Raw genomic sequence first — 21,698 nt, forward strand, 5'->3', positions numbered from 1 at the left:
AATATGTGAAATTCTTGGTTTCGTTGCCAAATGACAATACATTTTGGCTTCCATCACAAAGAGAACTACGATTTTGGGTTTCTTTTTTATTGACCATTTTAGCAGAAAACATAATCCCATATTATAAAAATCCTATTTGTTTCAAAATATATAGTTCCCATAAATACAAAAGCAAAAGACCAAACTATGGAGAAAAAAGTAACACATTCAATATAAACTTCAATTTAAGCAAAATCCCTTTCTAGGAATAAAACTGGTAAAATATGTAATAATTGTAAATGTTTCATTAACAAAAAATACTTTCCTTCAGCAATAAAAAGGCCCCGTCAGTGACAATTCTGCTCTACTAGCCAATACACAGTAACTTTCCATCAGGTTTCATAGAGTAGTGGTCATCACGTCTGCTTAACACGCAGAAGGTCCTGCGTTCAATCCCCAGTAAAACCAATCTGTTCTTGGTGTTGAAATAATACTCAATTAAACTACAATATATGAAGTTCTTGGCTTTGTTGCCGAATAACGGGATGTTTTAGCTTCCATCACCAACAGAGCTACGAATTTGTTTTTTTTCCCCTGGCGGTCAAAACTTGTCTCTAATTGCCATTACTTTGCAGGCTTTCAAAGGTTTCATAGTGTAGTGGTCATCACGTCTGCTTCACACGCAGAAGGTCCTGGGTTCAATCACCAGTGAAACCAATCTGTTTTTGGTGTTAAAGTAATTTCCTATCTACTTGTAATATGTAAAATTCTTGGTTTCGTTGCCAAATGACAATACATTTTGGCTTCCATCACAAAGAGAACTACGATTTTGGGTTTCTTTTTTATTGACCATTTTAGCAGAAAACAATCCCATATTATAAAAATCCTGTTTGTTTCAAAATATATAGTTCCTTTAAATACAAAAGCAAACAACTAAACTATGTGGAAAAAACTAACACATTCAATGTAAACTTCCTTTTAAGCAAAATTCCTTTGTAGGAATAAAACTGGTAAAATATGTAATAAAAATTGTAAATGTTTCATTAACAAAAAATACTTTCTTCAGCAATAAAAAGGCAACGTCAGTCACAATTCTGCTCTGCTAGCCAATACACAGTAACTTTCCATCAGGTTTCATAGAGTAGTGGTCATCACGTTTGCTTAACGCGCAGAAGGTCCTGCGTTCAATCCCCAGTAAAACCAATCTGTTCTTGGTGTTGAAATAATACTCAATTAAACTACAATATATGAAGTTCTTGGCTTTGTTGCCGAATGATGGGATGTTTTGGCTTCCATCCCGAACAGGGCTACGAATTTGTTTTTTTTTTCCCTGGCGGTCAAAACTCGTCTCTAATTGCCATTACTTTGCAGGCTTTCAAAGGTTTCATAGTGTAGTGGAAATCACGTCTGCTTTACACGCAGAAGGTCCTAGGTTCAATCCCCAGTGAAACCCATGTGTTCTTGGTGTTGAAATAATCCCCTATCAACCTGCAGTATATAAAGTTCTTGGCTTTGTTGCCGAATAACGGGATGTTTTAGCTTCCATCACCAACAGAGCTACGAATTTGTTTTTTTTTCCCTGGCGGTCAAAACTCGTCTCTAATTGCCATTACTTTGCAGAATTACAAAGGTTTCGTAGTGTAGTGGTCATCACGTCTGCTTCACACGCAGAAGGTCCTGGGTTCAATCCCCAGTGAAACCAATCTGTTTTTGGTGTTGAAGTAATTTCCTATCGACTTGTAATATGTGAAATTCTTGGTTTCGTTGCCAAATGACAATACATTTTGGCTTCCATCACAAAGAGAACTACGATTTTGGGTTTCTTTATTATTGACCATTTTAGCAGAAAACATAATCCCATATTATAAAAATCCTATTTGTTTCAAAATATATAGTTCCCATAAATACAAAAGCAAAAGACCAAACTATGGAGAAAAAAGTAACACATTCAATATAAACTTCAATTTAAGCAAAATCTTTTTGTAGGAATAAAACTGGTAAAATATGTAATAATTGTAAATGTTTCATTAACCAAAAATACTTTCCTTCAGCAATAAAAAGGCCCCGTCAGTCACAATTCTGCTCTGCTAGCCAATACACAGTAACTTTTTGTCAGGTTTCATAATGTAGTGGTCATCACGTCTGCTTAACACGCAGAAGGTCCTGGGTTCAATCCCCAGTGAAACCAATCTGTTCTTAGTGTTGAAATAATACGCTATCCAACTACAATATATGAAGTTTTCGGCATTGTTGCCGAATGACGGTATGTTTTGGCTTCCATCACAAACAGAACTACAAATTATTTTTTTTTTTTCCCCTGGCTGTCAAAACTCGTCTCTAAATGCCATTACTTTGAAGGATTTCACAGGTTTCATAGTGGAGTGGTCGTCACGTCTACTTCACCTGCAGAAGGTTCTGGGTTCAATCCCCAGTAAAAACAAGCCGTTTTCGCTGTTGAAGTAATTTGCTATCAACCTGTTATATATGAACTTCTTGGTTTTGTTGCCAACTGATAATATATTTTGGCTTCCCTCACCAAGAGAGCTACGATTTTGGGTTTCTTTTTTATTGACCATTTTAGCAGAAAACATAATCCCATATTATAAAAATCCTGTTTGTTTCAAAATATATAGTTCCTTTAAATACAAAAGCAAACAACTAAACTATGTGGAAAAAAGTAACACATTCAATGTAAACTTCCTTTTAAGCAAAATCCCTTTGTAGGAATAAAACTGGTAAAATATGTAATAAAAATTGTAAATGTTTCATTAACCAAAAATACTTTCCTTCAGCAATAAAAAGGCCCCGTCAGTCACAATTCTGCTCTGCTAGCCAATACACAGTAACTTTCCATCAGGTTTCATAGAGTAGTGGTCATCGCGTCTGCTTAACGCGCAGACGGTCCTGCGTTCAATCCCCAGTAAAACCAATCTGTTCTTGGTGTTGAAATAATACTCAATTAAACTACAATATATGAAGTTCTTGGCTTTGTTGCCGAATGATGGGAAGTAATTTGCTATCAACCTGTAACATATGAAATTCTTTCTTTTGTTGCCAACTGATAATAATATATTTTGACTTCCATCACCAAGAGAACTACGATTTTGGGTTTCTTTTTTGTTGACCATTTTAGCAGAAAACATAATCCCATATTATAAAAATTCTGTTTGTTTCAAATATATAGTTCCTTTAAATACAAAAGCAAACAACTAAACTATGTGGAAAAAAGTAACCCATTCAATGTAAACTTCCTTTTAAGCAAAATCCCTTTGTAGGAATAAAACTGGTAAAATATGTAATAAAAATTGTAAATGTTTCATTAACCAAAAATACTTTCCTTCAGCAATAAAAAGGCCCCGTCAGTCACAATTCTGCTCTGCTAGCCAATACACAGTAACTTTCCATCAGGTTGCATAGAGTAGTGGTCATCACGTCTGCTTAACACGCAGAAGGTCCTTCGTTCAATCCCCAGTAAAACCAATCTGTTCTTGGTGTAGAAATAATACTCAATTAAACTACAATATATGAAGTTCTTGGCTTTGTTGCCGAAAAATGGAATGTTTTGGCTTCCATCCCCAACAGAGCAACGAATTAGTTTTTTTTTTCCCTGGCGGTCATCACAAAGAGAACTACGATTTTGGGTTTCTTTTTTATTGACCATTTTAGCAGAAAACATAATCCCATATTATAAAAATCCTATTTGTTTCAAAATATATAGTTCCCATAAATACAAAAGCAAAAGACCAAACTATGGAGAAAAAAGTAACACATTCAATATAAACTTCAATTTAAGCAAAATCCCTTTGTAGGAATAAAACTGGTAAAATATGTAATAATAATTGTAAATGTTTCATTAACCAAAAATACTTTCCTTCAGCAATAAAAAGGCCCCATCAGTCACAATTCTGCTCTGCTAGCCAAATACACAGTAACTTTTCATCAGGTTTCATAGTATAGTGGTCATCACGTCTGCTTAACACGCAGAAGGTCCTGGGTTCAATCCCCAGTGAAACCAATCTATTCTTAGTGTTGAAATAATACGCTATCCAACTACAATATATGAAGTTCTCGGCTTTGTTGTTGAATGACGGGATGTTTTGGCTTCCATCACAAACAGAACTACAAATTATTATTTTTTTTCCCCTGGCGGTCAAAACTCGTCTCTAAATGCCATTACTTTGCAGGATTTCACAGGTTTCATAGTGGAGTCGTCATCACGTCTACTTCACACGCAGAAGGTCCTAGGTTCAATCCCCAGTAAAAACAAGCAGTTTTCGCTGTTGAAGTAATTTGCTATCAACCTGTAACATATGAAATTCTTTGTTTTGTTGCCAACTGATAATATATTTTGGCTTCCATCAACAAGAGAACTACGATTTTGGGTTTCTTTTTTATTGACCATTTTAGCAGAAAACATAATCCCATATTATAAAAATCCTGTTTGTTTCAAAATATATAGTTCCTTTAAATACAAAAGCAAACAACTAAACTATGTGGAAAAAAGTAACACATTCAATGTAAACTTCCTTTTAAGCAAAATCCCTTTGTAGGAATAAAACTGGTAAAATATGTAATAAAAATTGAAAATGTTTCATTAACCAAAAATACTTTCCTTCAGCAATAAAAAGGCCCCGTCAGTCACAATTCTGCTCTGCTAGCCAATACACAGTAACTTTCCATCAGGTTTCATAGAGTACTGGTCATCACCTCTGCTTAACACGCAGAAGGTCCTGCGTTCATTCCCCAGTAAAACCAATCTGTTCTTGGTGTTGAAATAATACTCAAATAAACTACAATATATGAAGTGCTTGGCTTTGTTGCCGAATGATGGAATGTTTTGGCTTCCATCCCCAACAGAGCTACGAATTTGTTTGTTTTTTTTTCCCTGGCGGTCAAAACTCGTCTCTAATTGCCATTACTTTGCAGGCTTTCAAAGGTTTCATAGTGTAGTGGAAATCACGTCTGCTTTACACGCAGAAGGTCCTGGATTCAATCCCCAGTGAAACCCATGTGTTCTTGGTGTTGAAATAATCCCCTATCAACCTGCAGTATATAAAGTTCTTGGCTTTGTTGCCGAATAACGGGATGTTTTAGCTTCCATCACCAACAGAGCTACGAATTTGTTTTTTTTCCCCTGGCGGTCAAAACTCGTCTCTAATTGCCATTACTTTGCAGGATTTCAAAGGTTTCATATTGTAGTGGTCATCACGTCTGCTTCACACGCACAAGGTCCTGGGTTCAATCCCCAGTGAAACCAATCTGTTTTTGGTGTTGAAGTAATTTCCTATCGACTTGTAATATGTGAAATTCTTGGTTTCATTGCCAAATGACAATACATTTTGGCTTCCATCACAAAGAGAACTACGATTTTGGGTTTCTTTTTTATTGACCATTTTAGCAGAAAACATAATCCCATATTATAAAAATCCTATTTGTTTCAAAATATATAGTTCCCATAAATACAAAAGCAAAAGACCAAACTATGGAGAAAAAAGTAACACATTCAATATAAACTTCAATTAAAGCAAAATCCCTTTGTAGGAATAAAACTGATAAAATATGTAATAATAATTGTAAATGTTTCATTAACCAAAAATACCTTCCTTCAGCAATAAAAAGGCCCCGTCAGTCACAATTCTGCTCTGCTAGCCAATACACAGTAACATTTTGTCAGGTTTCATAGTGTAGTGGTCATCACGTCTGCTTAACACGCAGAAGGTCCTGGGTTCAATCCTTAGTGAAACCAATCTGTTTTTGGTGTTGAAGTAATTTCCTATCGACTTGTAATATGTGAAATTCTTGGTTTCGTTGCCAAATGACAATACATTTTGGCTTACATCACAAAGAGAACTACGATTTTGGGTTTCTTTTTTATTGACCATTTTAGCAGAAAACATAATCCCATATTATAAAAATCCTATTTGTTTCAAAATATATAGTTCCCAAAAATACAAAAGAAAAAAAAACTATGGAGAAAAAAGTAACACATTCAATATAAACTTCAATTTAAGCAAAATCCCTTTGTAGGAAGAAAACTGGTAAAATATGTAATAATAATTGTAAATGTTTCATTAACCAAAAATACTTTCCTTCAGCAATAATAAGGCCCCGTCTGTCACAATTCTGCTCTGCTAGCCAATACACAGTAACTTTTCGTCAGGTTTCATAGTGTAGTGGTCATCATTTCTGCTTAACACGCAGAAGGTCCTGGGTTCAATCCCCAGTGAAACCAATCTGTTCTTAGTGTTGAAATAGTACGTTATCCAACTCCAATATATGAAGTTCTCGGCTTTGTTGCCGAATGACGGGATGTTTTGGCTTCCATCACAAACAGAACTACAAATTTTTTTTTTTTTTTCCCCTGGCGGTCAAAACTCGTCTCTAAATGCCATTACTTTGCAGGATTTCACAGGTTTCATAGTGAAGTCGTCATCACGTCTACTTCACATGCAGAAGGTCCTGGGTTCAATCCCCAGTAAAAACAAGCCGTTTTCGCTGTTGAAGTAATTTGCTATCAACCTGTTACATATGAAATTCTTTGTTTTGTTGCCAACTGATAATATATTTTAACTTCCATCACCAAGAGAACTTCGAATTTGGGTTTCTTTTTTATTGACCATTTTAGCAGAAAACATAATCCCATATTATAAAAATCCTGTTTGTTTCAAAATATATAGTTCCTTTAAATACAAAAGCAAACAACTAAACTATGTGGAAAAAAGTAACACATTCAATGTAAACTTCCTTTTAAGCAAAATCCCTTTGTAGGAATAAAACTGGTAAAATATGTAATAAAAATTGAAAATGTTTCATTAACCAAAAATACTTTCCTTCAGCAATAAGAAGGCCCCGTCAGTCACAATTCTGCTCTGCTAGCCAATACACAGTAACTTTCCATCAGGTTTCATAGAGTACTGGTCATCACCTCTGCTTAACACGCAGAAGGTCCTGCGTTCATTCCCCAGTAAAACCAATCTGTTCTTGGTGTTGAAATAATACTCAAATAAACTACAATATATGAAGTGCTTGGCTTTGTTGCCGAATGATGGAATGTTTTGGCTTCCATCCCCAACAGAGCTACGAATTTGTTTGTTTTTTTTTCCCTGGCGGTCAAAACTCGTCTCTAATTGCCATTACTTTGCAGGCTTTCAAAGGTTTCATAGTGTAGTGGAAATCACGTCTGCTTTACACGCAGAAGGTCCTGGATTCAATCCCCAGTGAAACCCATGTGTTCTTGGTGTTGAAATAATCCCCTATCAACCTGCAGTATATAAAGTTCTTGGCTTTGTTGCCGAATAACGGGATGTTTTAGCTTCCATCACCAACAGAGCTACGAATTTGTTTTTTTTCCCCTGGCGGTCAAAACTCGTCTCTAATTGCCATTACTTTGCAGGATTTCAAAGGTTTCATATTGTAGTGGTCATCACGTCTGCTTCACACGCACAAGGTCCTGGGTTCAATCCCCAGTGAAACCAATCTGTTTTTGGTGTTGAAGTAATTTCCTATCGACTTGTAATATGTGAAATTCTTGGTTTCATTGCCAAATGACAATACATTTTGGCTTCCATCACAAAGAGAACTACGATTTTGGGTTTCTTTTTTATTGACCATTTTAGCAGAAAACATAATCCCATATTATAAAAATCCTATTTGTTTCAAAATATATAGTTCCCATAAATACAAAAGCAAAAGACCAAACTATGGAGAAAAAAGTAACACATTCAATATAAACTTCAATTAAAGCAAAATCCCTTTGTAGGAATAAAACTGGTAAAATATGTAATAAAAATTGTAAATGTTTCATTAACAAAAAATACTTTCCTTCAGCAATAAAAAGGCCCCGTCAGTGACAATTCTGCTCTGCTAGCCAATACACAGTAACTTTCCATCAGGTTTCATAGAGTAGTGGTCATCACGTCTGCTTAACACGCAGAAGGTCCTGCGTTCAATCCCCAGTAAAACCAATCTGTTCTTGGTGTTGAAATAATACTCAATTAAACTACAATATATGAAGTTCTTGGCTTTGTTGCCGAATAACGGGATGTTTTAGCTTCCATCACCAACAGAGCTACGAATTTGTTTTTTTTCCCCTGGCGGTCAAAACTTGTCTCTAATTGCCATTACTTTGCAGGCTTTCAAAGGTTTTATAGTGAAGTGGTCATCACGTCTGCTTCACACGCAGAAGGTCCTGGGTTCAATCACCAGTGAAACCAATCTGTTTTTGGTGTTAAAGTAATTTCCTATCGACTTGTAATATGTAAAATTCTTGGTTTCGTTGCCAAATGACAATACATTTTGGCTTCCATCACAAAGAGAACTACGATTTTGGGTTTCTTTTTTATTGACCATTTTAGCAGAAAACATAATCCCATATTATAAAAATCCTGTTTGTTTCAAAATATATAGTTCCTTTAAATACAAAAGCAAACAACTAAACTATGTGGAAAAAACTAACACATTCAATGTAAACTTCCTTTTAAGCAAAATCCCTTTGTAGGAATAAAACTGGTAAAATATGTAAAAAAATTGTAAATGTTACATTAACCAAAAATACTTTCCTTCAGCAATAAAAAGTCCCCGTCAGTCACAATTCTGCTCTGCTAGCCAATACACAGTAACTTTCCATCAGGTTTCATAGAGTAGTGGTCATCATGTCTGCTTAACACGCAGAAGGTCCTACGTTCAATCCCCAGTAAAACCGATCTGTTCTTGGTGTTGAAATAATACTCAATTAAACTACAATATATGAAGTTCTTGGCTTTGTTGCCGAAGGATGGAATGTTTTGGCTTCCATCCCCAACAGAGCAACGAATTAGTTTTTTTTTTCCCTGGCGGTCATCACAAAGAGAACTACGATTTTGGGTTTCTTTTTTATTGACCATTTTAGCAGAAAACATAATCCCATATTATAAAAATCCTACTTGTTTCAAAATATGTAGTTCCCATAAATACAAAAGCAAAAGACCAAACTATGGAGAAAAAAGTAACACATTCAATATAAACTTCAATTTAAGCAAAATCCCTTTGTAGGAATAAAACTGGTAAAATATGTAATAATAATTGTAAATGTTTCATTAACCAAAAATACTTTCCTTCAGCAATAAAAAGGCCCCGTCAGTCACAATTCTGCTCTGCTAGCTAATACATAGTAACTTTTCGCCAGGTTTCATAGTGTAGTGGTCATCATTTCTGCTTAACACGCAGAAGGTCCTGGGTTCAATCCCCAGTGAAACCAATCTGTTCTTAGTGTTGAAATAATGCGCTATCCAACTCCAAAATATGAAGTTCTCGGCTTTGTTTCCGAATGACGGTATGTTTTGGCTTCCATCACAAACAGAACTACAAATTATTATTTTTTTTCCCCTGGCGGTCAAAACTCGTCTCTAAATTCCATTACTTTGCAGGATTTCACAGGTTTCATAGTGTAGTCGTCATCACATCTACTTCACACGCAGAAGGTCCTGGGTTCAATCCCCAGTAAAAACAAGCCATTTTTTCTGTTGAAGTAATTTGCTATCAACCTGTAACATATGAAATTCTTTGTTTTGTTGCCAACTGATAATATATTTTGGCTTCCATCACCAAGAGAACTACGATTTTGGGTTTCTTTTTTATTGACCATTTTAGCATAAAACATAATCCCATATTATAAAAATCCTGTTTGTTTCAAAATATATAGTTCCTTTAAATACAAAAGCAAACAACTAAACTATGTGGAAAAAGTAACATATTCAATGTAAACTTCCTTTTAAGCAAAATCCCTTTGTAGGAATAAAACTGGTAAAATATGTAATAAAAATTGTAAATGTTTCATTAACAAAAAATACTTTCCTTCAGCAATCAAAAGGCCCCGTCAGTGACAATTCTGCTCTGCTAGCCAATACACAGTAACTTTCCATCAGGTTGCATAGAGTAGTGGTCATCACGTCTGCTTAACACGCAGAAGGTCCTGCGTTCTATCCCCAGTAAAACCAATCTGTTCTTGGTGTTGAAATAATACTCAATTAAACTACAATATATGAAGTTCTTGGCTTTGTTGCCGAACAGCGGGATGTTTTAGCTTCCATCACCAACAGAGCTACGAATTTGTTTTTTTTCCCCTGGCGGTCAAAACTTGTGTCTAATTGCCATTACTTTGCAGGCTTTCAAAGGTTTCATAGTGTAGTGGTCATCACGTCTGCTTCACACGCAGAAGGTCCTGGCTTCAATCACCAGTGAAACCAATCTGTTTTTGGTGTTAAATTAATTTCCTATCGACTTGTAATATGTAAAATTCTTGGTTTCGTTGCCAAATGACAATACATTTTGGCTTCCATCACAAAGAGAACTACGATTTTGGGTTTCTTTTTTATTGACCATTTTAGCAGAAAACATAATCCCATATTATAAAAATCCTGTTTGTTTCAAAATATATAGTTCCTTTAAATACAAAAGCAAGCAACTAAACTATGTGGAAAAAAGTAACACATTCAATGTAAACTTCCTTTTAAGCAAAATTCCTTTGTAGGAATAAAACTGGTAAAATATGTAAGAAAAATTGTAAATGTTTCATTAACAAAAAATACTTTCTTCAGCAATAAAAAGGCAACGTCAGTCACAATTCTGCTCTGCTAGCCAATACACAGTAACTTTCCATCAGGTTTCATAGAGTAGTGGTCATCACGTCTGCTTAACGCGCAGAAGGTCCTGCGTTCAATCCCCAGTAAAACCAATCTGTTCTTGGTGTTGAAATAATACTCCATTAAACTACAATATATGAAGTTCTTGGCTTTGTTGCCGAATGATGGGATGTTTTGGCTTCCATCCCGAACAGAGCTACGACTTTGGTTTTTTTTTCCCTTGCGGTCAAAACTCGTCTCTAATTGCCATTACTTTGCAGGCTTTCAAAGGTTTCATAGTGTAGTGGAAATCACGTCTGCTTTACACGCAGAAGGTCCTGGGTTCAATCCCCAGTGAAACCCATGTGTTCTTGGTGTTGAAATAATCCCCTATCAACCTGCAGTATATAAAGTTCTTGGCTTTGTTGCCGAATAACGGGATGTTTTAGCTTCCATCACCAACAGAGCTACGAATTTGTTTTTTTCCCCCTGGCAGTCAAAACTCGTCTCTAATTGCCATTACTTTGCAGAACTTCAAAGGTTTCATAGTGTAGTGGTCATCACGTCTGCTTCACACGCAGAAGGTCCTGGGTTCAATCCCCAGTGAAACCAATCCGTTTTTGGTGTTGAAGTAATTTCCTATCGACTTGTAATATGTGAAATTCTTGGTTTCGTTGCCAAATGACAATTCATTTTGGCTTCCATCACAAAGAGAACTACGATTTTGGGTTTCTTTTTTATTGACCATTTTAGCAGAAAACATAATCCCATATTATAAAAATCCTATTTGTTTCAAAATATATAGTTCCCATAAATACAAAAGCAAAAGACCAAACTATGGAGAAAAAAGTAACACATTCAATATAAACTTCAATGTAAGCAAAATCCCTTTGTAGGAATAAAACTGGTAAAATATGTAATAATAATTGTAAATGTTTCATTAACCAAAAATACTTTCCTTCAGCAATAAAAAGGCCCCGTCAGTCACAATTCTGCTCTGCTAGCCAATACACAGTAACTTATCGTCAGGTTTCATAGTGTAGTGGTCATCACATCTACTTAACACGCAGAAGGTCCTTGGGTTTAATCCCCAGTGAAACCAATCTGTTCTTAGTGTTGAAATAATACGCTATCCAACTACAATATATGACGTTCTCGGCTTTGTTGCCGTATGACGGGATGTCTTGGCTTCCATCACAAACAGAACTACAAATTATTATTTTTTTCCCCTGGCGGTCAAAACTCGTCTCTAAATGCCATTACTTTGCAGAATTTCACAAGTTTCGTAGTGGAGTCGTCATCACGTCTACTTCACACGCAGAAGGTCCTGGGTTCAATCCTCAGTAAAAACAAGCCGTTTTCGCTGTTGAAGTAATTTGCTATCAACCTGTAACATATGAAATTCTTTGTTTTGTTGCCAACTGATAATTTATTTTGGCTTTTATTACCAAGAGAACTACGATTTTGGGTTTCTTTTTTATTGACCATTTTAGCAGAAAACATAATCCTATATTATAAAAATCCTGTTTGTTTCAAAATACAAAAGCAAACAACTAAACTATGTGGAAAAAAGTAACACATTCAATGTAAACTTCCTTTTAAGCAAAATTCCTTTGTAGGAATAAAACTGGTAAAATATGTAATAAAAATTCTAAATGTTTCATTAACAAAAAATACTTTCTTCAGCAATAAAAAGGCCCCGTCAGTCACAATTCTGCTCTGCTAGCCAATACACAGTAACTTTCCATCAGGTTTCATAGAGTAGTGGTCATCACGTCTGCTTAACGCGCAGAAGGTCCTGCGTTCAATCCCCAGTAAAACCAATTTGTTCTTGGTGTTGAAATAATACTCAATAAAACTACAATATATGAAGTTCTTGGCTTTGTTGCCGAATGATGGGAAGTAATTTGATATTAACCTGTAACATGAAATTCTTTCTTTTGTTGCCAACTGATAATATATTTTGGCTTCCATAACCAAGAGAACTACGATTTTGGGTTTCTTTTTTATTGACCATTTTAGCAGAAAACATAATCCCATATTATAAAAATCCTGTTTGTTTCAAAATATATAGTTCCTTTAAATACAAAAGCAAACGACTAAAAAATGTAGAAAAAAGTAACACATTCAATGTAAACTTCCATTTAAGCAAAATCCCTTTGTAGGAATAAAACTGGTAAAATATGTAATAACAATTGTAAATGTTTCATTAACCAAAAATACTTTCCTTCAGCAATAAAAAGGCCCCGTCAGTCACAATTCTGCTCTGCTAGCCAATACACAGTAACTTTCCATCAGGTTTCATAGAGTAGTGGTCATCACGTCTGCTTAACACGCAGAAGGTCCTGCGTTCAATCCCCAGTAAATCCAATCTGTTCTTGGTGTTGAAATAATACCCAATTAAACTACAATATATGAAGTTCTTGGCTTTGTTGCCGAATTATGGGACGTTTTGGCTTCCATCACCAACAGAGCTACGAATTTGTTTTTTTTTTCCCTGGTGGTCAAAACTCGTCTCTAATTGCCATTACTTTGCAGGATTTCAAAGGTTTCATAGTGTAGTGGTCTTCACGTCTGCTTAACACGCAGAAGGTCCTGCGTTCAATCCCCAGTAAAACCAATCTCTTCTTGGTGTTGAAATAATACCCAATTAAACTACAATATATGAAGTTCTTGGCTTTGTTGCCGAATAACGGGATGTTTTAGCTTCCATCACCAACAGAGCTACGAATTTGTTTCTTTTTTCCCTGGCGGTCAAAACTCGTCTGTAATTGCCATTAATTTGCAGGATTTCAAAGGTTTCATAGTGTAGTGGTCATCACGTCTGCTTCACACGCAGAAGGCCCTGGGTTCAATCCCCAGTGAAACCAATCTGTTTTTGGTGTTGATGTAATTTCCTATTGACTTGTAATATGTGAAATTCTTGGTTTCGTTGAAAAAATGACAATACATTTTGGCTTCCATCACAAAGAGAACTTCGATTTTGGGTTTCTTTTTTATTGACCATTTTAGCAGAAAACATAATCCCATGTTATAAAAATCCTATTTGTTTTAAAATATATAGTTCCCATAAATACAAAAGCAAACGACTAAACTATGTAGAAAAAAGTTACTCATTCAATAAAAACTTCAATTTAAGCAAAATCCCTTTGTAGGAATAAAACTAGTAAAATATGTAATAAAAATTGTAAATGTTTCATTAACCAAAAATACTTTCCTTCAGCAATAAAAAGGCCCCGTCAGTCAAAATTCTGCTCTACTAGCTAATACACAGTAACTTTTCGGCAGGTTTCATAGTGTAGTGGTCATCACGTCTGCTTAACACGCAGAAGGTCCTGGATTCAATCCCCAGTGAAACCAATCTGTTCTTGGTGTTGAAATAATACTCAATTAAACTACAATATATGAAGTTCTTGGCTTTGTTGCCGAATGATGGGATGTTTTGGCTTCCATCCCCAACAGAGCTACGAATTTGTTTTGTTTTTCCTGGCGGTCAAAACTCGTCTCTAATTGCCATTACTTTCCAGGCTTTCAAAGGTTTCATAGTGTAGTGGTCATCACGTCTGCTTCACACGCAGAAGGTCCTGGGTTCAATCCCCAGTGAAACCAATCTGTTTTTGGTGTTGATGTAATTTCCTATTGACTTGTAATATGTGAAATTCTTGGTTTCGTTGAAAAAATGACAATACATTTTGGCTTCCATCACAAAGAGAACTTCGATTTTGGGTTTCTTTTTTATTGACCATTTTAGCAGAAAACATAATCCCATATTATAAAAATCCTATTTGTTTTAAAATATATAGTTCCCATAAATACAAAAGCAAACGACTAAACTATGTAGAAAAAAGTAACACATTCAATGTAAACTTCAATTTAAGCAAAATCCCTTTGTAGGAATAAAACTGTTGAAATATATAATAAAAATTGTAAATGTTTCATTAACCAAAAATACTTTCCTTCAGCAATATAAAGGCCCCATCAGTCACAATTCTGCTCTGCTAGCCAATACACAGTAACTTTCCATCAGGTTTCATAGTGTAGTGCTCATCACGTCTGCTTAACACGCAGAAGGTCCTAGGTTGAATCCCCAGGAAAACCTATCTGTTCATGGTGTTGAAATAAAACCCTATCAACCAGCAATATATGAAGTTCTCGGCTTTGTCGCCGAATGATGGGATGTTTTGGCTTCCATCACCAACAGAGCTACGAATTTGTTTTTTTTTTCCCCTGGCGGTCAAAACTCGTCTGTAATTGCCATTACTTTGCAGGATTTCAAAGGTTTCATAGTGTAGTGGTCATCACGTCTGCTTCTTTCGCAGAAGGTCCTGGGTTCAACCCCAGTGAAACCAATCCATTTTTGGTGTTGAAGTATTTTCCTATCGACTTGTAATATATGAAATTCTTGGTTTCGTTGCCAAATGACAATACATTTTGGCTTCCATCACCAAGAGAACTACGATTTTGGGTTTCTTTTTTATTGACCATTTTAGCAGAAAACATAATCCCATATTATAAAAATCCTGTTTGTTTCAAAATATATAGTTCCCATAAATACAAAAGCAAAAGACAAAACTATGGAGAAAAAAGTAACACATTGAATATAAACTTCAATTTAAGCAAAATCCCTTTGTAGGAATAAAACTGGTAAAATATGTAATAAAAATTGTAAATGTTTCATTAACCAAAAATACTTTCCTTCAGCAATAAAAAGGCCCCGTCAGTCACAATTCTGCTCTGCTAGCCAATACACAGTAAATTTTCGTCAGGTTTCATAGTGTAGTGGTCATCACGTCTGCTTAACACGCAGAAGGTCCTGGGTTCAATCCCCAGTAAAACCAATCTGTTCTTAGTGTTGAAATAATACGCAATCCAACTACAATATATGAAGTTCTCGGCTTTGTTGCCGAATGACGGGATGTTTTGGCTTCCATTACAAACAGAACTACAAATTATTTTTTTTTTCCCCCTGGCGGTCAAAACTCGTCTCTAAATGCCATTACTTTGCAGGATTTCACAGCTTTCATAGTGGAGTGGTCATCACGTCTACTTCACACGCAGAAGGTCCTGGGTTCAATCCCCAGTAAAAACAAGCCGTTTTCGCTGTTGAAGTAATTTGCTATCAACCTGTAATATTTGAAATTCTTAATTTTGTTGCCAACTGATAATATATTTTGGCTTCAATCACCAAGAGAACTACGATTTTGGGTTTCTTTTTTATTGACCATTTTAGCAGAAAACATAATCCCATATTATAAAAATTCTGTTTGTTTCAAAATATATAGTTCCTTTAAATACAAAAGCAAACGACTAAACTATGTAGAAAAAAGTAACACATTCAATGTAAACTTTAGTGATGAGCGAGCATGCTTGTTACTACTCGGTACTCGCACGAGTATCACTGTACTCGGGCTACTCGGCGGGGACCGAGTAATCTCGCGATACTCGTGCTGTACTCGTGGTCTTCATCCCTGCATGTTGGCGCTCTTTTGAGAGCCAGCCCTCATGCAGGGATTGGCTGGCAGACCACTGCAATGCCACAGCCCTGTTAGTTGTGGAATTGCAGTGATTGGCCGGCCCGCACAGCATGACCGAGCCTTTATACCGGCCGGCGCGCTGTGCTCTGCTCACAGCTATCCAGACAGTCAGTGCAGGGAGAATGTCGCTGCTTCAGGGAAAGGTTTGCGGCCCTTTATAGTTAGTTCCGGAGCAGGGCTGCAAACAGTGTGACCAGAAGTCCTTCTCAGGACTATTCTAGTTGTATACAGGCAGACAGGGTATAGCCAGGTCGGAGTACAGTAGCAGAGTCCTTCTCAGGACTATTGTTGCTATATACAGGCAGGGTATAGCCAGGTCGGAATACAGGCTAGTGACCAGAAGAGTCCTTGTCAGGACTATTGTAGCAGTATACAGGCAGGCAGGCAGGCAGGCAGGGTATATAGCCATTCCTAGCGGTGACCGTATACCAGCCTTCATCATATCTGGGGCTGGTGTACACAGTCTAAAACAGTCCAGATAGTGTCAGACTTCTCAGTAATTGTCGCTCCTAAAAACCTGTTAGGTTCTTATTGCGTCCGTGCTTGCATTTAAAAACAGCACGTGTGTGTCTGTCGGTGGCAGCGTACAGGTGCACGTTTTGCACAAACTATTATATAATGCACAAGTCTAGTGAATAATACACGTCAGTCAGCAGTGGCTGATAGTGTCAGACTTCTCAGTAATTGTCGCTCCTAAAAACCTGTTAGGTTCTTATTGCGTCCATGCTTGCATTTAAAAACCGCACGTGTGTGCCTGTCGGTGGCAGCGTACAGGTGCACGTTTTGCACAAACTATTATATAACGCACAAGTCTAGTGTATAATACACGTCAGTCAGCAGTGGCTGATAGTGTCAGACTTCTCAGTAATTGTCGCTCCTAAAAACCTGTTAGGTTCTTATTGCATCCATGCTTGCATTTAAAAACCGCACGTGTGTGCCTGTCAGTGGCAGCGTACAGGTGCACGTTTTGCACAAACTATTATATAACGCACAAGTCTAGTGTATAATACACGTCAGTCAGCAGTGGCTGATAGTGTCAGACTTCTCAGTAATTGTCGCTCCTAAAAACCTGTTAGGTTCTTATTGCGTCCATGCTTGCATTTAAAAACCGCACGTGTGTGCCTGTCGGTGGCAGCGTACAGGTGCACGTTTTGCACAAACTATTATATAACGCACAAGTCTAGTGTATAATACACGTCAGTCAGCAGTGGCTGATAGTGTCAGACTTCTCAGTAATTGTCGCTCCTAAAAACCTGTTAGGTTCTTATTGCGTCCATGCTTGCATTTAAAAACCGCACGTGTGTGCCTGTCGGTGGCAGCGTACAGGTGCACGTTTTGCACAAACTATTATATAACGCACAAGTCTAGTGTATAATACACGTCAGTCAGCAGTGGCTGATAGTGTCAGACTTCTCAGTAATTGTCGCTCCTAAAAACCTTTTAGGTTCTTATTGCGTCCATGCTTGCATTTAAAAACCGCACGTGTGTGCCTGTCGGTGGCAGCGTACAGGTGCACGTTTTGCACAAACTATTATATAACGCACAAGTCTAGTGTATAATACACGTCAGTCAGCAGTGGCTGATAGTGTCAGACTTCTCAGTAATTGTCGCTCCTAAAAACCTGTTAGGTTCTTATTGCGTCCATGCTTGCATTTAAAAACCGCACGTGTGTGCCTGTCGGTGGCAGCGTACAGGTGCACGTTTTGCACAAACTATTATATAACGCACAAGTCTAGTGTATAATACACGTCAGTCAGCAGTGGCTGATAGTGTCAGACTTCTCAGTAATTGTCGCTCCTAAAAACCTGTTAGGTTCTTATTGCGTCCATGCTTGCATTTAAAAACCGCACGTGTGTGCCTGTCGGTGGCAGCGTACAGGTGCACGTTTTGCACAAACTATTATATAACGCACAAGTCTAGTGTATAATACACGTCAGTCAGCAGTGGCTGATAGTGTCAGACTTCTCAGTAATTGTCGCTCCTAAAAACCTGTTAGGTTCTTATTGCGTCCATGCTTGCATTTAAAAACCGCACGTGTGTGCCTGTCGGTGGCAGCGTCAGGCTCCACATTGTCCCTGGATAGAGATGTGCATAAGGGTCTCAAAACATTGTTCCTATTGCAAAGGAGCGGGTCTCCTGTCGTTGTAATGTCCATTCTGAAAGAATGGTCGAAAAAATTTACCACTGGGGGTATACCAGAAACAACGGCCTAACTATTGTAACGGTCATCATGATGGCGCATGAGGAGAAGGAGGAGCAGTCCAGCGATTAGCCAAAGTCCAGAAGTGTGTACCCATGGGTGAGTGTAGGTACATGGCAAACTTTAAATTCCGCTCTCATTTGCTGGTGGTGTGGTGAAGTCTGGCCCAATCCAACCCTTGTTCATCTTGATCAGAGTCAGCCTGTCAGCATTTACAGTTGACAGGCAGGTGCGTTTATCTGTAATGATTCCACCTGCGGCACTAAAAACCCTCTCTGACAAAACGCTAGCGGCAGGGCAGGCCAGGACTTCCAAGGCGTAGAGAGCCAATTCATGCCACGTGTCCAGCTTGGATACCCATTAATTGTAAGGCACAGAGGAATGTCGGAGTACAGTTGTTTGATCTGCAAGGTACTCCTTGAGCATCTGGGCAAACTTAGGATTTTTTGTGGCACTACCCCGCACCTCAGGGGCTGTGGTATGTGAGGGCCTGAGAAAACTGTCCCACATCTTAAAGACTGTTCCCCTACCTCTGGCGGATTGGACTTGTGCCCCTCTCGGCTGTACGCCTTGGTTGTCCACTGATTCCTGACCTATGCCGCTAGCGTTTTGTGAGGGGAATGCTTTGCCTACTTCCGTGACTATGGCCTTCTGGAACTGCTGCATTTTGCCTGACCTCTTCGCCTCGGGAATAAGAGACATAAAGTTCTCCTTGTAGCGTGGGTCTAACAGTGTTACCAACCAGTAATGATTGTCGGCAAAGATGTTCTTAACGCGAGGGTCACGAGACAGGCAGCTTACCATAAAGTCAGCCATGTGTGCCAAACTCTTAACAGCCATCACTTCAGTATCCTGACCAACACGATGACTGAACATGCTGTCCTCCTCCTCCTCCTCCTCCTCCTCCTCCTCATCTACCCTGTCCTCTGGCCAGCCACGCTGAACCGAGGATATGACTGCATGTCATATCCTCAATTTGGCCGGAGAGTTGCTCCATGTCTTCATCCTCCTCCTCGTCATAGTCCTCCACTAGAGTTGAGCGCGGTTCGTGGTTCGTGGTTCTCCAGTTCGCGGCTCGAGTGATTTTGGGGCATGTTCTAGATCGAACTAGAACTCGAGCTTTTTGCAAAAGCTCGGTAGTTCTAGAAACGTTCGAGAACGGTTCTAGCAGCCAAAAAACAGCTAAATCATAGCTTGGTTTCTGCTGTAATAGTGTAAGTCACTCTGTGAATCAAACTATTATCACATTTCAGTGTATAGTGTGCGTGAACAGCGCCTTCAGATCACTGCTGTTTCTATAATGGCGATCGCCATTTTTTTTTTTTTTTTTTCTTGTCTTCCTTCCCTAAGCGCGCGCGTCTTGTGGGGCGGGCCAGCATGTCAGCCAATCCCAGACACACACACAGCTAAGTGGACTTTGAGCCAGAGAAGCAACGGCATGTGTGATAGGATCTGCATGTCACATGTCCCTGCATTATAAAACCGGACATTTTCTTCACGGACGCCATTATCTGCCTTCTGCGTCTTTGGTGTCAGACATCACTGTCGCAGCTCCGTCTTCCTGAGTCCTATAGCCGATACAGCTGTATGCGCTGCATACACAGCGTTAGACAGCTTAGGGAGAGCACTTTATAGCAGTCCTTTTAAGGGCTCCAACCGGCAGGGTCAGAGAGCCATAGGTGACAGGTCCTGCAAACAGCAACAGCGTCTGTGTAGCCCAGGTCAGGGATTTCCTACCTGCATTTCACCATTAGGAGGGAATAGAAAGGCAGTCTTCCATTCCTCTACCCAGAGCACCACAATCCTGCCACTGTACCCTCTTGTCCTCTGCACACTCCAACTGATAACTAAGCCATTATACTAGCAAACACTCAGTGTACCTAGTGGCATCCTATACGTGGCTATTGGACTTTGCTATAGTCCCACTAGTGCAAAGACATTTGCAGAGCGCGTCTGCCTGCATTGCACACTACAACTCATTCTAACCAAGCCATTATACTAGCAAACACTCAGTGTACCTAGTGGCATCCTATACGTGGCTATTGGACTTTGCTATAGTCCCACTAGTGCAAAGACATTTGCAGAGCGCGTCTGCCTGCGTTGCACACTACAACTCATTCTAACCAAGCCATTATACTAGCAAACACTCAGTGTACCTAGTGGCATCCTATACGTGGCTATTGGACTTTGCTATAGTCCCACTAGTGCAAAGACATTTGCAGAGCGCGTCTGCCTGCGTTGCACACTACAACTCATTCTAACCAAGCCATTATACTAGCAAACACTCAGTGTACCTAGTGGCATCCTATACGTGGCTATTGGACTTTGCTATAGTCCCACTAGTGCAAAGACATTTGCAGAGCGCGTCTGCCTGCGTTGCACACTACAACTCATTCTAACCAAGCCATTATACTAGCAAACACTCAGTGTACCTAGTGGCATCCTATACGTGGCTATTGGACTTTGCTATAGTCCCACTAGTGCAAAGACATTTGCAGAGCGCGTCTGCCTGCGTTGCACACTACAACTCATTCTAACCAAGCCATTATACTAGCAAACACTCAGTGTACCTAGTGGCATCCTATACGTGGCTATTGGACTTTGCTATAGTCCCACTAGTGCAAAGACATTTGCAGAGCGCGTCTGCCTGCGTTGCACACTACAACTCATTCTAACCAAGCCATTATACTAGCAAACACTCAGTGTACCTAGTGGCATCCTATACGTGGCTATTGGACTTTGCTATAGTCCCACTAGTGCAAAGACATTTGCAGAGCGCGTCTGCCTGCGTTGCACACTACAGCTCATTCTAACCAAGCCATTATACTAGCAAACACTCAGTGTACCTAGTGGCATCCTATACGTGGCTATTGGACTTTGCTATAGTCCCACTAGTGCAAAGACATTTGCAGAGCGCGTCTGCCTGCGTTGCACACTACAACTCATTCTAACCAAGCCATTATACTAGCAAACACTCAGTGTACCTAGTGGCATCCTATACGTGGCTATTGGACTTTGCTATAGTCCCACTAGTGCAAAGACATTTGCAGAGCGCGTCTGCCTGCGTTGCACACTACAACTCATTCTAACCAAGCCATTATACTAGCAAACACTCAGTGTACCTAGTGGCATCCTATACGTGGCTATTGGACTTTGCTATAGTCCCACTAGTGCAAAGACATTTGCAGAGCGCGTCTGCCTGCGTTGCACACTACAACTCATTCTAACCAAGCCATTATACTAGCAAACACTCAGTGTACCTAGTGGCATCCTATACGTGGCTATTGGACTTTGCTATAGTCCCACTAGTGCAAAGACATTTGCAGAGCGCGTCTGCCTGCGTTGCACACTACAACTCATTCTAACCAAGCCATTATACTAGCAAAC

General features: G+C 38.6%; 8 non-coding genes across 8 annotated transcripts; all 8 read left to right on the plus strand.

The window, feature by feature from the left end:
* Positions 1 to 1,608: 1,608 nt before the first annotated feature.
* Positions 1,609 to 1,681, plus strand: TRNAV-CAC (transfer RNA valine (anticodon CAC)). The gene has a single exon. It is a non-coding gene; the product is annotated as a tRNA-Val (tRNA).
* Positions 1,682 to 3,921: 2,240 nt separating this feature from the next.
* On the plus strand, positions 3,922 to 3,994 carry TRNAV-AAC (transfer RNA valine (anticodon AAC)). The gene has a single exon. It is a non-coding gene; the product is annotated as a tRNA-Val (tRNA).
* Positions 3,995 to 6,138: 2,144 nt separating this feature from the next.
* On the plus strand, positions 6,139 to 6,211 carry TRNAV-AAC (transfer RNA valine (anticodon AAC)). The gene has a single exon. It is a non-coding gene; the product is annotated as a tRNA-Val (tRNA).
* Positions 6,212 to 9,141: 2,930 nt separating this feature from the next.
* Positions 9,142 to 9,214, plus strand: TRNAV-AAC (transfer RNA valine (anticodon AAC)). The gene has a single exon. It is a non-coding gene; the product is annotated as a tRNA-Val (tRNA).
* Positions 9,215 to 10,867: 1,653 nt separating this feature from the next.
* Positions 10,868 to 10,940, plus strand: TRNAV-UAC (transfer RNA valine (anticodon UAC)). Its single transcript has one exon. It is a non-coding gene; the product is annotated as a tRNA-Val (tRNA).
* A 176-nt stretch (positions 10,941 to 11,116) lies between these two features.
* TRNAV-CAC (transfer RNA valine (anticodon CAC)) lies at positions 11,117 to 11,189 on the plus strand. The gene has a single exon. It is a non-coding gene; the product is annotated as a tRNA-Val (tRNA).
* Positions 11,190 to 13,374: 2,185 nt separating this feature from the next.
* TRNAV-CAC (transfer RNA valine (anticodon CAC)) lies at positions 13,375 to 13,447 on the plus strand. The gene has a single exon. It is a non-coding gene; the product is annotated as a tRNA-Val (tRNA).
* Positions 13,448 to 14,113: 666 nt separating this feature from the next.
* Positions 14,114 to 14,186, plus strand: TRNAV-CAC (transfer RNA valine (anticodon CAC)). Its single transcript has one exon. It is a non-coding gene; the product is annotated as a tRNA-Val (tRNA).
* Positions 14,187 to 21,698: the final 7,512 nt, after the last annotated feature.

This window comes from Anomaloglossus baeobatrachus, chromosome 2, assembly GCF_048569485.1.
Source record: "Anomaloglossus baeobatrachus isolate aAnoBae1 chromosome 2, aAnoBae1.hap1, whole genome shotgun sequence".
In the NCBI taxonomy this organism is placed as follows: domain Eukaryota; kingdom Metazoa; phylum Chordata; class Amphibia; order Anura; family Aromobatidae; genus Anomaloglossus; species Anomaloglossus baeobatrachus.